General features: G+C 35.3%; 1 protein-coding gene and 1 non-coding gene across 4 annotated transcripts in view; one reads left to right on the top strand and one right to left on the bottom strand.

Moving 5' to 3' along the window:
- JAK2 (Janus kinase 2) overlaps positions 1-18,483 on the bottom strand; it is a 117,039-nt gene that overhangs the window by 88,206 nt on the left and 10,350 nt on the right. The gene's annotated exons all lie outside the window — the stretch shown is intronic.
- LOC121485960 lies at positions 9,479-9,583 on the top strand. Its single transcript, XR_005986457.1, has one exon. It is a non-coding gene; the product is annotated as a U6 spliceosomal RNA (small nuclear RNA).

Here is an 18,483-nt window from a genome sequence, read left to right as displayed (position 1 = left end):
ATTCTGTTTTAATTATGTCTTTATTCTATATTTTTTATGCTTTATCATTCATTAGGCCTTGCCAATCCTGGAGGGACTGCCCGTTCCATGCCTCGCCAATTCCTGAAGATAGTAGAGAACTCCCCTAAGAGTGCACCTTTCCTGTACAAATCAACCAGTCCAGAGCCCACAGCCCCAACCACCTCCTCTACCAAGTTCTTTACATCCTGGGCCTTAGTCCTCTTAAGACCAGGTATTAAGACAACTAGGACAGCTTCTATGCCTCAGGACCCACTAAAATCATTCAGACTAGTCAATCCTCAACAAGCTTACCTTGCCACATCTGATGTGTCCCACAAAAAACACAATAACATCTCTTCCCCACATCTTCCCCTCACTCTCTCTGGCTCCTGACTGATCCTGTTGTTTCTCTTTGTGTGCCCCCCCCCCCCCCAGCATAAGCCCTCCTCTTGGGATTTGTGAATGTAACAATTAACTTATCAATGGTAATTATCTCCTGATCTATTGGCCTCACCATACCTGAATAAAAGCTCCATTCTAAAATACATACCAACAACAAACAACGGCAAAATAAAATTTTGAAGATACTAGTCATGACAGGATCAGAAAATGAAATATGGAAAGATACAGTTGATGACAGATGTTCTAATTTAACATGAGATGAAAAGTGGCTGAGCATCTGCCTTCAGCTCAGGGCATGATCCTGGAGTCCTGGGATCCAGTCCCACATCCGGCTCCCTGCATGGAGCCTGCTTCTCCCCCTGCCTATGTATGTGCCATTCTCTCTCTCTGTCTCTCATGAATAAATATATAAAACCTTTAAAAAAAAAGGATAATCTTTAGAAAAATTAAAGAAAACCTAAGTAATTTTTATGGACTAGAAGATTTTATCTTGCAAATCTGTCAGTTCTCCCCAAATTGATATACAGATTTAATGCAATCCCAATCAAAATCCCATCTGGCATTTTAAAATACTAAAATTGAAAAGGTAAATCTAGGGATCCCTGGGTGGCGCAGCGGTTTGGCGCCTGCCTTTGGCCCAGGGCGCGATCCGGGAGACCCTGGATCGAATCCCACGTCAGGCTCCCGGTGCATGGAGCCTGCTTCTCCCTCTGCCTGTGTCTCTGCTTCTCTCTCTCTCTCTCTGTGACTATCATAAATAAATAAAAATTTAAAAAAAAAAAAAAAAAGAAAGAAAGAAAAGGTAAATCTAAAATGTACATATAGGATCTAGCAGCAGCCTGGGTGGCTTGGATGATTAAGTGTCTGCCTTTGGCTCATGATCCTAGTGTCCTGGGATGGAGCCCTAAATTGGGCTCCCTGATCGCGGGAGAGCCTGTTTCTCCTTCTCCCTCTCGCCCTCCCCTAGCACATGCGCATGCTCACTCGCTCGCTCTTTCTCTCTCTCTCTCACTCGCTCTCAGTCCCTATTCTCAAATAAATAAATAAAATCTTAAAAAAAAAAAAAAAAAAGAAATGCAAAGGATCTATAAAAGTCAAAAAAAAATTTTTAAAGGAACAAAGTTGAATGATTTACACTACCTGATTTCCAGATTGTCTATAAAACTACAAAATCAATACATATGGTATTGCCACAAGAATACACAAATAGATAAATGGAACAGAAGACACAGTCCAGAAGTAGAACCACACACAGTCAATTGGTCAACTTTAGAGTTATAATGGTTTCTTAGCTTAGACAAGACACAAAATACTAGGCATTTTTTTAAAAAGTGACAAGTTAGATATTACTAGAACTTAGTTTCTGCTCATCAAAAGACTGTTCAGAAAATGAATAGGCCAGACGGGGACAAAATATATGCAATACATACAGATATCAAAGGATTTGTATTTAGAATACAGAAGAAACTCTTATAATCCAATAATTTTAAAAAGGCCAAAATATTTAAACAAACTTAACAAACAGAGATTTTAAAAACTGCCCAAAACCACATGAAAACCTGCTACATACCATCAATTCAGGAAAATACAAATTAAAACCATGAGATACCAACACACATCCATTAGGATGGCAAATATTTTAAAAAGCTAATGACACCAAAGTTGTAGAGAAACTGGAACTCTCACTGCCGGTGGGAATGTTAAACTGAGTGACTATCCTGCAAAACTGGCAGTTTCTTACAAAATTATACAAATGAGAGAGGACTTTAATTACTTCTACTTGACCTGAGTCTGTAGTTTCCACTGACTAAATTCTTTCCAGCTTATTTTTTAATTTAGGCAAAAGACCCTGGGGGGGCGGGGGGCAGGAAGCCCATAATGGGAACCAAAATCTCTCAAAAATGACTGCCATGATACCAGCAAGATCCCAGGGGACTGATCCCAAGACAAGGATCAATTTGACTTTTACTGTCCACATACATGTACCCACCTACCTCTGTCCCACATAAACCTGCAAGTATTTTCCGGACTTGGGAAGTAGTCCTTGAGAGGTCAGCCCGCGGTCTTCCCAGGGTTGGCTTCACTGAAATAAATTACTTTGTTTTACCACCTCTTGTCTCTCTGCCTTAGGATTTTTTTTTTTAAGATTTTATTTATTTATTCATGAGAGACGGAGAGGGGGGGCAGTGGGCAGAGACACAGGCAGAGAGGGAGAAGCAGGCTCCATGCAGGAAGCCTGATGTGGGACTTGATCCCGGGTCTCAAGGATCACACCCTGGGCCAAAGGCAGGTGCCAAACCGCTGAGCCACCCAGGGATCCCCTGGCCTTAGGATTCTGTCAGCATTGAGGGGGCAGAACTTGTCTGTTTGGGACCCCAGGGGCCAGATGCTCTTGTACCCACTGGGCCCTGCTACACATATATCCACACTATGATGCAATAATCCCACTCTTTGCTGATTTAGCTGTGAAGTAGCATTCTTTTTTGTTGCCCCTTCCTCCTTTAGGCTATACAGAATGAACATACATACCATGGTTGGAGCTATAATGGCCCTCTTGCAACCACAAGGTGATCCTGATAATGGTCAGGATAAAGGTCAGGAAAAGAAAAAGATGGCTGGTAACTAATAATCATGGAGCCAAAGGTCCAGCATAATCCAGTTTCACACTTCTTTTACTTGAAACACAAAAATCTTGTATTTTTGGTTATATGCAGCCAAACCAAAACCAAACTGATAAGCTTATCCAAATCTCAACTTTTAAAACACTTTAGTAAATAAATATTTTCTTTGAACTGCTGCTTTTCCAGGGCTCCCTTATTCTGCATTTATACAAAGTACTGCTTACATGCAAACTCAGTCAAAAAGATATGTTACCTTAAGCCCAAACAGACTTAAATCAAAAGAATTTCCCATAAAAGCACATTTGTTTTTGAAAAGAAATGCATCCAAAAAGACATTCCCTCACCAATTTTTATCCTTAGGGATAATTACTAATTTTAGCAGCTTCTGATAAAAGAGGCAAAAATACTGAAGTACAGCACAAAAATACTCTCACTCTTTAAGCCTATTGTTTGATCTGATATGGTTTCTTAGCTCAAATCACAGAACCTAGTGAGGAAAAGTTATGAATGGAAAAATCTATAACATGGAGAACTTTCCTTCTGTTCCTCGTCTATAATACCATTCAAGAAGACAAATGGTTGTCATCTTCATAATCCCTTATCCTAACCCAATAAGCCTAGAAACCATTCTTTGAGAATGGTTTGAGAAAAGCATAAAACCTACATACTAAAGTAGTTGGGAATAATATCTAAACACAATTTCTCACTACTCACTTTCATATAGACTCTAGTTTTGCTTCTACAATTTAAAACAAAAACATATGGTTAGGGGCAAAATATATGGTATGTGAATTAGGACCGATTAAAATAGTTTTTTTAAAAAGTATGCCTATTCTTACACAGAAAATGTGAAACAATTCCCTCAGATACCTGTTAGCATCAAAACAAACTTCTGTTGTCCTTACTTCTTCTCATTCTTACTTTAGATTTGTTGGTTTCTACCAGATATGTAGCTGCCAAACATACTTTTAAAGTTCACATTTGGTCAATTACATCTAACGCAATACCTCCCTAAACCATAATCAAACATCCAAGTATAGTATCAGCCAAGAAAAGTTACATAATGTGTGAATTGCACAAGGGCAGAGAAAGTCCAATATGAGCGTCTTGTCAATGGTAACGGGAACATCATGTCTTCAATAGAAATCATTAGTAAGAATTTGGATCTACTTTTCAACAACTATTGTTAAAAAAAAAAAAAAAAAGGTCTCCGATGTTTTTTTTTTCCTCAGATATTCTTTATCAAATTTCCCACAGTAATGACAAAGAAACACTGAGAATTACACTAATAGCATGCTATAGAATTAATGGACCTCTTTTTCTGTATCCCTACACTCCTCAAAGACTAAACTGACACTTGAGGAATGACAGCTAAAAAGGGAATAGCAAGAAATATCAATTGTTTTTTAGCCTCACCTTTTAAATTAGTCAGTTTAAGAAACTGGCTTTACTATACACTAAAATAAAAGAATCCTTTCCTAAAAAACCTATTTTCTGGCATCAGTGTTCTTTCCCTTAGTTTTTTGCTTCTATCACCTCTTTAGTTAAGTAGAATTTTTCTTTTTTTTTTCTTTTTTCTTTTTTTAATTTATTTATTTATGATAGTTACAGAGAGAGAGAGAGAGAGAGGCAGAGACACAGGCAGAGGGAGAAGCAGGCTCCATGCACCGGGAGCCTGATGTGGGATTCGATCCAAGGTCTCCAGGATCGCGCCCCGGGCCAAAGGCAGGCGCCAAACCGCTGCGCCACTCAGGGATCCCCTAGTTAAGTAGAATTTTTCTTTGCTATACTATTTAAAATGTCTTAATTGGCCTCTAGGCTACCTTAAAACAACTCTGGTATACATTTCATAGAATATTTTTTGCAATGATTGCTAATTGCTAATATTTGGAATATATTCTATTTGTTGAAATTTAGCCATGTTCCCTGTAAGTGCATATTGGTTTCCACTATTCTCTATTATTATTTATAAAAAAATAGAAGTAGGGATCCCTGGGTGGTGCAGCGGTTTGGCGCCTGCGTTTGGCCCAGGGCGCGATCCTGGAGACCCAGGATCGAATCCCACGTCGGGCTCCCGGTGCATGGAGCCTGCTTCTCCCTCTGCCTGTGTCTCTGCCTCTCTCTCTATCTCTGTGTGACTATCATAAATAAATAAAAATTTAAAAAATAAATAAATAAATAAAATAAAATAAAAAAATAGAAGTAGAAAAAAAATCGCTTAAAGCCAATGTTCACAGAATAGAGCTTATTTTGGAGACTATACCACAATAATCCATAACCACCAAAGAAATTTCCTGTGATACAGTAAAATATAAAATGTTGCTTTATGAATCCTTGACAAAAACAAGATAAAATGTCATTATACTGTGCTTACCTATATATTTCCCCTCTCTTTACAAAGATATTTTAGGAGTAATTCAGCCAAAACCTATATAAAACAGGTATGTACCATACTTGTTAGCTCATAAGAAATTCTGTAATTTTTAAACTTATTCATGTCAAATTTTCTAGTCTAAATATATTCCATCACTTTTCTGTTTACATATTATGATATCATCTGACCTCATTCAAATTACCTCATTTTCATTTACACATTCAACATTTTCCAAAAGAAAGATAACACTCTGCCTCAAAAGCTCTTTCTACCAGATATGTGGCTGCCAAACATACTTTTAAAGTTCGCATTTGGCCAATTACATCTAACGCAATACCTCCCTAAATCATAGTCAAACATCCAAGTATAGTGACAGCCATTTCTTGGCTAGAAAGGAAATAATATGGACATATATAAAAGAATACATAAAGTGTTGCAGGAACTGTAATAGAATACACAAGGTGAAAGGACAGGGCGTGTGTACTACCTAGATTTCCCGCACAGATCCACCCTATTACTAACTGTATGTGAAGGCAAGGGAAGAATCTAATTTGAATTTGAGATTTTTGTTTGAGCAACTAAGTATAAAGAAAGAGTAGCTAAGCACCAAGACAGAAAAGTAAGTCTGAAAGGAAAGTGGATTTTAAATATTTGGAACATGAGCACCTATAAGAAGATTCATGGTAATCAGCTTGATATATGAGGAATTAAGAATGATTTCTTGGGGGATCCCTGGGTGGCTCAGTGGTTTAGCACCTGCCTTTGGCCCAGGGCGTCATCCCAGAGTCCCAGGATCAAGTCCCACATCGGGCTCCCTGCATGGAGCCTGCTTCTCCCTCTGCCTGTGTCTCTGCCTCTCTCTGTCTGTCTCTCATGAATAAATAAAATCTTAAAAAAAAAAAAAAAAACTAACTGGAGAAAAGGATTGAGATGGAAAGAATAAAACTTCTGTCATTTTAGGTTCTTGCATTTTAAGTTCTTCTGTATTTCCATTTTAAGTTCTTCTGTATGATCTGATTTTTTAAACCAATGTATATGAAATATCTAAAGGAAAGATTTAAGAAGAATAATGAGAAAAAGGAAAACAAGTTAGCAAGGCTATTAAGGGTAAAGAGCAGAAAAGAGACAGGATAGCTGCTGACAAAGACCAAAGGAGAACAAAAAAATAAGATAAGAAATCACTCTTAAGCTACTGGAGGTGCCAACAGTGATAACACCAAAGAAAGAAGGGGAAAACAAAGGAGGGAGGTATTAACCCTAGAACAGCCATGAACAGGATCAGGAGCACAGGAATACAATATAAAAGACCTAAAAAATACAAGAGAACATAACGAGAGAATATGAAGTTGGTACAACTTCAGAAATGGAGTAACTTGAGATGATAACAGGGCTTCAGTAGAATGAGGTCATGAGAAAGCAGTACTGCTGTCGAGTGTGGATGACACTGCAGAGTCAAATATATTAAGAAACTTGAAGGTATCTTTAGGGGAGTTCTTCACCCAGATAATGACATAACCTATGATAATGTCAGGAAAGGGAGTTTAGAGGAAAACCAAGTTAGATGCCAAAAGGTCTCAACTAATAACATAGGAGTAGGCAAGTAAAGGACAGCAGAGGACAACGGGAGAGACTGAGGATGATAATATACTGTATCATATTAATCCAAAGGACAAGATTTTTGTTTTTTGTATTAGGGTGATAAATATTACCCTATGGAAACAGCACTGTAAATACTTCCTCTAGACCCTAGAGTAGATGTGACAGGATACCGTTAGGGAAAGGGACATGCAGTGAAGGTAAAGAACAGGAAACAAATGCTACAGAAATCCAAATTTCCAAGGGAAAGGGGAATTCTGAAGGTAATCAGCTGAAAAAAGTAAAAAAAAAAAAAAAAAACAGTAAGACAAGAATATGTAAGAAAATATTTTCAGGTGGTATAGGACAATTTTGAATATAATCAAGTCTGCAAAATACCAATTTACAGGCAACAGAGAACAGAGGAACACCTTAAACTACACCATGAAAATGGGATCAGCAAAATCTAGAGTGTGGCAAACTATAACCAACATGGTTACTAAAGAAAAAAGACAAGGGATGCAGGAAATATTAAAACACTGTAAAGTCACAATGTGTGGACCTCATTTGGATCCTAGTTTAAAAAAAGAAAACAAAACCATTTAAAAAAGCCATTTATGGTATATCAAATATTCAGAAATTTGAATGCTTGCTGAATATTTAAAGATATTAAGGAATTGTGATGTTTTTACTTTTAAAAGGTGTTCTTGTATTTTAGAGACGCAGACTGAAATATTAATGGAAGAAATGATATGTCTACAATGTGCTTCAAAATAACACATTAATGGTGAAAGCAGCTGGCACAGAAATGGCCACAGGTCATAAGGGCTATTGCAGCTGAGTGATTACTGTGTAAGAGCTCATTATACCATTATATATACACTTTTGTATGTTCAAAATTCTCCCTAAGAAAAAAGCTTTCTTAAGGGATGTCTGTTATATTTCATCTAGCATTTCTTAGTAAGAGTGTTTTCAGGTTATTCAATTAGAAAATTTCAGGGAGTGAAGTCCCATATTTTATTTTATATTTTACAATTCATCTCTCATGTACATTTAAAAACAAAAGTTGCTCATAATATTTACTACAAAATTTTCCTCTTAAAGATTCTGATCTCTAACTACAGTAAAAGTGGTATTAGATACTGACAGGTTTTTAAAAATGGAAAACCTAAAAAGAAACATGAAAAACTGAAACTTTAGATGAAAGTAAGATAGCTTTTGAAAAAAAAAATAAAATAAAATAAAAAAATAAAAAAATAAAAAAAAATAAGATAGCTTTTGATTCTTCCTTGCCTATTTAGTAGGAGAGGTATACTAAATAATTTTGAGCTTTTTTATAAAAGTGAATATTCAAGTATACATGTCAGAAAATGTTAACAATTGAAAAGATTTATAATCTGTAAGAATGCAGAAAAAAAGAAAATTAAAAGCAAAACAAAGGACTATAAAAAATTTTTAAGTCCAAATGTCAACAAATACAATAAATGTAAATAATAAGCCAATGAAATTCACCTTCCAAAAGACAAAGAACAGGAGATCCCTGGGTGGCTCAGCGGTTTGGTGCCTTCCTTTGGCCCAGGGCGTGATCCTGGAGTCCCGGGATGGAGTCCCACGTCAGGCTCCCGGCATGGAGCCTGCTTCTCCCTCTGCCTGTGTCTCTGCCTCTCTCTCTCTCTATGTCATAAATAAATAAATAAATAGATAGATAGATAAATAGATAAATAGATAGATAAATAGATAAATAAATTGGATAGATTAGATAAATAAATAAATCTTTTTTAAAAAATAATAAAAATAAAAGACAAAGAACATCAGACTGGATTTCTTCTTTTTTTTAAGCCTTTTTTTTTATTTATTTGAAAGAGAGAATGAGAGAGAGAGAGAGAGAAAATAAGCAGGAGGAGGGGCAGAGGGACAAGGAGACTCCTGGCTGAGCACAGAGCCTGATGTTAGGCTGGACCCCAGGACCCTGAGATCAGGACCTTAGCCAAAGTCAGACACTTAACCAACTGAGCCACTCTGGTACACCAGACTGGATTTCCTTTTTAAAAATCAAGGTATACAGTGCTAAGAAGAGACATATAACAAAAATCATACAGAAAGTTCAGCAAAAAAGGACATTTTTTATCAAGCTGACAGGCGTCAAATGGTACCAATTCTTGATTAAAATTAGCCAAGCTACAAAACTTAAAGAAACTACAAAAAAAAAAAAAAAATCAAAAGAAACGCCAAGGAAAAAAGAAGCAAAAGATATGAATAGATCAATAAACAAAGATGGTAGATCTCACTTATAGTTAAGTAAATGCAAATTAAGATATCAAATCATGCCAATCAGGCTGCCAAAATCAAGGAGTCTAAAGATACCAAGTGTGGATGAGAGGATGTAGAACCCTTCAAACAACTGGTTTTAGAGGGCAGTTAGAGTACATTTAACTAATCAGAAGATATAACTATCCTACAAACCAGAAATTCTTGCATAATGTTCACAGTGGTATTATTTGAAATAGTGCTTTGCTCTGACAGCATATATACTAAAATTAGAACAATACAGAGGTTAGTATGGCCCCTGTGCAGGAAAGACACACAAATTCATGAGGTGTTTCAGATTTCTAGGGAAAAAGAGAGAGACACACACACCAAGAAACAGACTCTTAACCGCAGAGAACAAACTGAAATTATTACAGGAGGGGAGGTGAGTGGAGGAATGAGTGAAATAGGTGATGGGGATTAAGGAGAGCACTTGTCCTGATCAGCACTGAGGAATGTACAGAAGTGTCAAATCACTATATTGTACATCTGAAACTAATATAACACTGTATGTTAACTACCGGAATTAAAATGAAAACTTAATAAAATAATAAAATAAAATAACCTAAATATTGAGCAGTAGAAAAAAATGATATATAAACTGTAGAATCTTCTTACAATAAGAATATTCATCAATTTTATGAATGAACTAGAGCTATATATCAAAACATGGATACATGACTGTCATAAAGATAAGTGAGGTTTAAAAAGTTGTAGCAAGAGACTGATTTTTTTTTGCATGATACAATTTAAGGTTTAAACTCATGATTTAATACTACAATATTATTCACTGATACATATATGTAGTAAAAGTTTAAAATATGCATGAAAATGATACTAACTTCAGGCTAGTGACTACCCTCTAGTGAGTTAAATGGGGGTCAAGACACAGGAGTAGGAATAGGCAGAGGAGTTTCAACTGAATCTATGATGTTTATTTCTTTAAAAAAATAAGATCTAAAGCAAAAAGTAACCAAATACTGTTAAAATTGGATGGCAGGGCAGCACGGGTGGCTCAGCGGTTTAGTGCTGCCTTCAGCCCAGGGTGTGATCCTGGAGACCCGGGATCAAGTCCCGGGTCGGGCTCCCGGCATGGAGCCTGCTTCTCCCTCTGCCTGTGTCTCTCTGCCTTTCTCTCTGTGTGTGTGTGTGTGTGTGTGTGTGTGTGTTTCCCATGAATAAATAAAATCTTAAAAAAAAAATCTTTAAAAAAATAAAATAAAATTGGATGGCAAATACAGATTAATATTTTCTACTTTCCTCTATGTTAAGAATATTTAGAAATTTTTTCTTCAAATACTAAAATAAAAAGAAAAAAAAAGGAAGAATATATATATAGCCTTTGGTTTAGGATCCAAGTTTGAAATGCAACTGGGTTTGAATCCTGTCCCCTGTATCTCCGATGAAATGCAACTGGGTGGGTTTATTTTTATTTATTTATTTATTTATGATAGGCACACAGTGAGAGAGAGAGAGAGAGGCAGAGACACAGGCAGAGGGAGAAGCAGGCTCCATGCACCGGGAGCCTGACATGGGACTCGATCCTGGATCTCCAGGATCACGCCCTGGGCCAAAGGCAGGTGCTAAACCGCTGCGCCACCCAGGGATCCCATGCAACTGAGTTTGAATCCTGTCCCCTGTGATGTATCTCTGAAATCAGTTTCATCTATTATTTCATAGTATTTTTGTAAGGATTAAGTGCAATAAACTGAAATAATCTCACCCAAAGACAAGCACTTTCCTTTCTCCTCACACTGTATTAGACAACACTAGAGCTTTTCTCTTTTTTTTTTTTTTTTCCCTTTTCCTTTTTTCCTCTTCCAATCACATGTACAGTGAGGGTGAAAAAAATACAGCAATTCATACATGCTGAAAAATAAAACTGCTGAAAATGAAACTTCTCATTGAAGTTTGGTCACACTACCCCCAAAGTCATACTGCCTTAATTTTAATATTCCTAGAAGCAAAACCTGATACAGGATTCAAAAGAAAGTATATTAGTTTTTAAGTTTGGGTAACAATGGCAGAGAAAGAAGTGGTATAGGGAAGGCAAGACAACCAATAAATCTGCACTCTTAAATCAGCTACCACAGTGGGCTTAACCCTCAGAAAAGCTCTCAGAAACAGTATAAAATATGTTCAACTGTTCTATTTATACAGTATCACACCCTGAGAGTCCGAGTCTGTGGCTGAGGGCTGCACCCAGGAGTGTTAATTTCACAGCACTTCTGGCCCACCACAAGCGCTGCAAGCATGACTTCCTACATTTCCAAGAAGAGTCAGTAGGTTAGAGATGCAAATACTGTCAGAAAAACAAAAACAAAACAAAACAAAAAACAAAAACAAAAACAAAAACAAAAAAATACTGTCAGAAGTTTACTCAAGCACACTTAAGCTTCCAGGGGATAAGGGTGGATTATTTATAGCATTAATTACAGCCATTCTATACAATTATGCTATTATTAAAGAAAAAAAGAAGAAAAGGAGATGTGGTCTATGCTCTATCGACTACTTGGTCTAAGACTTGTTCTTCCTCAATTTTTGCTAGAAAATGGAGTTACACTAATTTTAACTACATTAATTACATGTAAACTGATTCAATTTTGTATGTTCTTTAAAGAGAGAGTGACTATTCTTCTTCTGTCAAAAATAGAAGGTCTTCCTAACATGGCATAATAAAACAGATTCTAGATATAGTTATCAAGAATACAGAAAAAATTAATTTAGGGAAAAAAAGGTTTCAAAAAGAGATAGCTTTTTAAGCGTTTTTATCTCCTATTCACACTATCTAATCCATTATGTTGTACTTCTTTTTTTAATATGAATATTAGCAAAAAATGTTACAAAGTCAGAAATGGTAGAGACTATTATATTAAGTACACTTAATAGAAAACCACAAACTAAATTTTGTAAAGGCAGGGGTTTTGAATGCGTTAAAACTAAAATATTCTGGTTGTGGGAGGGGAGGTATTACACATTTTAATTATCCAAAACTTAGAAGTATTTGCTAAAGAAAAAGGCTGTGATTTTGACATATCAAACCAAAACATGGTACACAAAAAGCAGTTATTTGGTGATCTTTCTTTACTTGTGCATACAGACTCTTTCCTTGTTCAAAATATGCTTTAAAATCCATATAAAAGCTGTAACAGTACAAAAGGACTAATGAAGAGTGTCTGGGATAATGGAAGGATCTCATTATTATTAGATAGGGACATGTCTACCACCTAAAAACAAGATTAAATGCAAACCAGGTATTTTTTTTTAAATGCAGATCCTGTTAAATTCTGTATGATTGTATTTGATAGGCATTTAATTTAAAAGTTCTTACCATTAAGGAACAGATTTTTTTTTTCCTCCATAGCTTCCAAACTATCTACTAGAAATCTCACACTGGGAAAGAAGGAATGAAGTTTTAATTGTATTCTCCTAAATATTGGTGAAGATTAGGTATATTTGTTGTCCATGTATATTTACGAACTGTCTGTGGCTTTTTCCTATTTTTCCTTTCTCGTATTTGTCATAGATATATTTGTCAGAAATATGACAAAGAAATTTACCCCATTATATATTAAAACTTACTATTAAAAAACTGTAACCAAAAGAGGACTGGCATACACATAGATCAGTGGACAAAGACAGCATCCAGAAATAAATCCAAGTATATATGGGAACTTAAGGTGATAATGATGACATTTCAATACAGTAAAAAAAGATACTTATTTACAAAAAACACTGGCGTAACTGACAGTACAACCAAAGAAAACATGCTAAATCTATACTTTATATTTAAAAATTAGGGATGTGGGGATCCCTGGGTGGCTCAGCGGTTTGGCGCCTGCCTTTGGCCCAGGGCGTGATCCTGGAGTCCTGGGATTGAGTCCCACATCGGGCTCCCGGGATGCAGCCTGCTTCTCCCTCCTCCTGTGTCTCTGCCTCTCTCTCTCTATGTCTATCACATATAAATAAATAAATCTTTTAAAAAAAATTAGGGATACCTGGGTGGCTCAGCGGTTAAGCATCTGTCTTCGGCTCAGGGCGTGATCCTGGAGTTCTGGGATTGAGTCCCACATCGGGCTCTCCTTCTGCCTATCTCTCTGCCTCTCTCTCTCTCTATCTCTCATGAATGAATAAATAAAATCTTTTTTTAAAAATTATCTATAAATATTTAACAAAAAAAAAGATGTCCAAAATAAAATAATGAAAATACTGGAAGAACCTCTGATAGGACTTTTACCTGAAACAAAAAACTGTGTTATACAAAATAGGAAACCCAAAACTCATATAACAAAAGTCACACAAATTGGCTGTATGGGTCCATATTTATTTTGGCTAATAAAGCATTTTTTATAACCAGTTGAATTTTTTTTAAAGATTTTATGTATTTATTCATGAGAGACATAGAGGCAGAGACATAGGTAGTGGGAGAAGCAGGCTCCAAGCAGCAAAGCCCAGAATTCCGGATCACACCCTGAGCTGAAGGCAGACACTCAAAAGCTGAGCCACCCAAGGTCCCTATAACCACTTGAATTTCAAAGCCTTAAGCAGGATATGCATCTCTATCTCCAGTTCCCCCGTCTCTACTTCTCCTTACTATCTTATAACCAACCTTTTAAACACATTAATGACAGTGAAGACATGCAAGTTTTCTAAATGTACAATAAAGAAAAAGTTATATTAAATTTTCAATCTCTCTAGAGAAAAGGAACCATAAACAAAACCAAAAAATATGAAGATTAAATATTTGAAATTCATTTACCAAAAAAGGAGTAGATATCTCCAATATCTAAGAGCCCTATAAGTTGATAAACAGGACACAAACCACTAGAAAAATGACAATATATTACAACCTTCCACCCAACATATATTTTTAAGCACATACGGGATATTTATAAAAAATTGACCTTAAGGAAATGTTTGAAAATTAAAAAAAGAAAACTACTGAAAGTACACATATCAAAGTCCAAAAATTACTTCAAAGTTCATATAACTGTTACTGGAAACAATCTCTGCAATGAGTATATGCATTTATTTCACTTTTCCTTTTTTTTTTTTTTTTAAGATTTTATTTATTTATTCATGAGAGACACAGAGAGATAGAGAGAGGCAGAGACACAGGCAGAGGGAGAAGCAGGGTCCATGCAGGGAGCCTGAAGTGGGGACTCGATCCTGGGTCTCCAGGCTCAGGCCCTGGGCTGAAGGTGGCGCTAAACCGCTGAGCCACCGGGCTGCCCTTATTTCACTTTTCCATTAAACTTCTCTTTTTATTTGGATCTTACTCCTTCAAAATGACTTAAATATTTTCAAGTGTTTGTAAATACTCTAAAAATCAATGCTGTTAGTTTCTGCTCTTCTTACTTGCCCCCTTAAACATCTGAAATTAGATATTTTCAATACATTTTTTGGTGTGTTTTAAATCTATCACTTTAATTCTATACCAAAAAATCTTTTGTATATGTGCATCATTTCCAAACCTAACATCTCAGCAAAGAATACAGAAAATAAAGACTTAAAGGCTTTTAAAAGCTTCTCTGAGAAAAACATATGCCGTGAAGTTTTAATATAATCAATTAGGTTTAATATAATCACATTAACCAGTAAGAAAATAGATGAAGAACATGAATAGGCATTTCACAAAAAAATACAAGTATTCCCTAAAATGAAAATTTGATTATCATTAATAATCTGAAAAAGGTAAATAAAAATATTATTTCTGCCCTATCTGACTGGCAAAGATTAAGACGACTGGCAAAACCCAGTGTTGGCATAGATGTGAAAGGAACAATATCTAAGAATTTGTTCCTTTTAAAAAGATAAGAGTAATGGGATACATATCTATGAATTCTATGAAACACTTTATAATAATGAAAAAAAAACTTAGATAACATTAAAAGGATCTGATAATGATGGTATGCTTAGCCAATGAAAATATGATGAAGATACTAAAAATGATAGCTTACATCATGGCTTTCATTATATCCTGTGCATTATATCCTGTGCATTATATCCTATATATAGCACAAAATGGGCACTGCATAAGTTTTTACTAAACGATTATATTAATGATTTATTTAATGAATGATTAAATGCTAACTGATTGCTTGAGTGTATGTGTAGGTGGGTAAGTGACTAACTAGCTTCATCTACTGAGTAATGTGACTTACTAACCAGCAGAATGAATGAGTGACTGATGGAATAAGTAAATGACAGACAAAAGAGTAAGCAACTGATGGGAGTGAACTGACTGACCCTCTGAACTGGGTGAAAAAAGGACTGAATGAATATATGATTGAATGAATAAATGAATCTCTAACCACTGAAATGGAAAGACCCCCACAATACACTGCTGAATTATACGTTCAAATTAGAATAAGCAGGACTCTATTCACGTCACTACACAGAAACATCCAGAAAGATATCAAAACTTAAGCAAGTTCTGTCAATCATAAGCAGCATTTACAATTCTTTTTGCACCTCTGATTGCTGAATGTAATTTTTTAAATAATCACTTTTATTCACTTGAATTTTTTCTATTTAAAGAAATATTGTTCAAAGTTTGTATACTACTGATGCCTCTTAGAAGAGTGTATAAAATATATGCAAATATATATTTTTTAAAACATTATGATTCTTTCACATAAGAAACAAGGGATATAAGATGAAAACTTAGTCAATTTAAGGGTTACTAAAACCATTTTACCTGGGACCAGTCACAAAAGTACATATATAACATATAATGCAATTTATAAGTCCTCCTAGGAAACCAGACATGAATTATATATGAACAGAAAGGTGAGAAAATATAAATTATTCTACAAATTTATCCCCTTCCCTATTTTTAGTCTTAGGGAGTAACTTTAGAACTACTTTTAGAATTGTGCTTAATGATGACTCCATAGGAAAAGGTGTATTTCAAATTTATAAAACACACAGGAAAAAAAAATGTGAATGAAAATTAGGGAAAGTGCTTCGAATACATTTTAAAAGTTGGCAGGGGTCACCTTTAAGATCTCCTTTGAAAACCATCATATTCCAAACCTATATCATCAAAAGGTTCTTGAAAATTTTTAATTTTCAGAAGTGATGAATTTGCCTATAGAAACAGGAAATTTAATCCTATTAGTGAAGTATTTAGTACTATCATTTACTGACATTCAAAAAACATCTGTTATTGAAGTCAGTATGAATTTAAGTTCATAATGATTTTAAAAATACACCATGTCAGAACATTATTTCAGATATTCCTCTGTAAGAACTCTTTAAAGATTATAATGCATCGGGATCCCTGGGTGGCGCAGCGGTTTGGCGCCTGCCTTTGGCCCAGGGCGCAATCCTGGAGACCCGGGATCGAATCCCACATTGGGCTCCCAGTGCATGGAGCCTGCTTCTCCCTCTGCCTGTGTCTCTGCCTCTCTCTCTCTCTCTCTCTCTCTCTCTCTGTGACTATCATAAACAAAAAAAAAAATTTTTTTTAAAGATTATAATGCATCAAATAAAAAATAAAATAAGCACTTATGGACAAACAAGCAAAGAATGAGGACTATGTTCACACAAATTCTCTAGACACTGAAGCATTTTCTATTTTGAATTAATTTCCACTTCCTCAATTTCCCATCATAAATTAGACGGACTGACACAATTATTCACCATTTTCTTCTCTGGGTCATTCCCTAGTCTTAAAATCCTCTCCTAATGAATCTTGCCATGTCAAACCCTTATGAAACCAATATACTAGAACTTAAGGAAATCCAAGTCTCAAATGGACTATCTTGTGGATTGCTATTATGAAATGACTAACTTCTCTTCATATGCAAAAGATACACCATATTGTTAGTTTTTCACAATTTAAGGCCAAAAATAGATTAATAAGAACAGACTCACAAGTTAACAAATACCCATTCAAATACAAAAAAATAAAACCTCACAATAAGCCAAAAAGAAGTAATACACAGAACACCAAGGTTAAATCCAAGTGTAAAGAGTGAAGAAACTGATTAAATCGAATAGTAGGCACAAAGATCTACTTATAACCCTATACTGTTGAGTTATTCATTTTATTTTCAAACATTTAAATTCCTTCCATATGCTAAACTTGTATAGAACCTGAAACTAAAGAAATTAATAAAAATATTTCCTGACCTTGAAATCATAGTAGTTTCATAGGAGCCACTATTGGAACAAAACAAAGGCTGGAAACAGACACAACTATATACACAATTTAAAACATTAGCATTTCCCACAGCAAAGAAAAGGATTATTCAACAGATAGTATTAGAACAACAATTTGAGGGGGAAAAGTTGGATCTCATTTATACCTTGCACCAATATAAATTCCAGGTGAATCAAGAAAGCATGGGGGAGTTTCAAAATATAATTTTAGAGCAGAGATCTAAGTATAATTTATAAATAAATAAATAAGATGGCCAATAGAATAGAATAAAAATTCAAAAATGAATGCATGACAAACAAAAATCACACTACAGTGTAAAAAAGAGATGACGACAACCTGGGAAAAATATTTTACAATTTATTTCACAAACACAGAGCTATTTTCCTTAGCCTGGAAAGAGTTCCCACAAGTCAAAATAATAGGTCAACGATCCAATAAAAATATGGGTCAGGTGGGCATGGGTGGCTCAGTCGGTTAAATCTCTGACTCTTGGTTTCAGCTCAGGTCATGATCTCAGAGTTCTGGCACTGGAACCCGAGGTAGGCTCCACATTCAGCTGAGAGTCTGCTTGAGATTCTCTTCCTCTGTCCCTGCCCCCACTCACAAGCAAAAGAATTGCACAGGTACTTTCTCCTTCCAGAATATATAAATCTTGAAGAAGAAGAAAAGAAAATGGGCTAGGAGATGAATAAACAAGTCTCAGAAAAGGAAAATTTAGAACAAACTAAAACTGTAAGATTTTATTTTTTACATCTCAAATTGACAAATACCAAACCATCTGAGAACAGGTGTAGAAACATACAAACTGCCATTTCTATGAAGATCAATTTGACAGTATTTATTGAAATTAGTAACATATACCACTTCTGAATCAGCAATTCCTCTTGTATTTAACCTATAGTTATGGTTCCATACATGCATATTAACATATGTGCAAAGATACTTAATACTTTCTGAATTATAAAACACTTCTCTAAAATACTTTTCAATTCTATTTAAATGTGTGACCTGTTCAAAAAGTCAATAAATTTGGG

This window comes from Vulpes lagopus, chromosome 2 (genome assembly GCF_018345385.1).
Source record: "Vulpes lagopus strain Blue_001 chromosome 2, ASM1834538v1, whole genome shotgun sequence".
NCBI classification, from domain to species: Eukaryota; Metazoa; Chordata; class Mammalia; order Carnivora; family Canidae; genus Vulpes; species Vulpes lagopus.
Note: the sequence above shows the minus strand (reverse complement) of the source record. Positions and strands in the feature narration are given on the sequence as shown.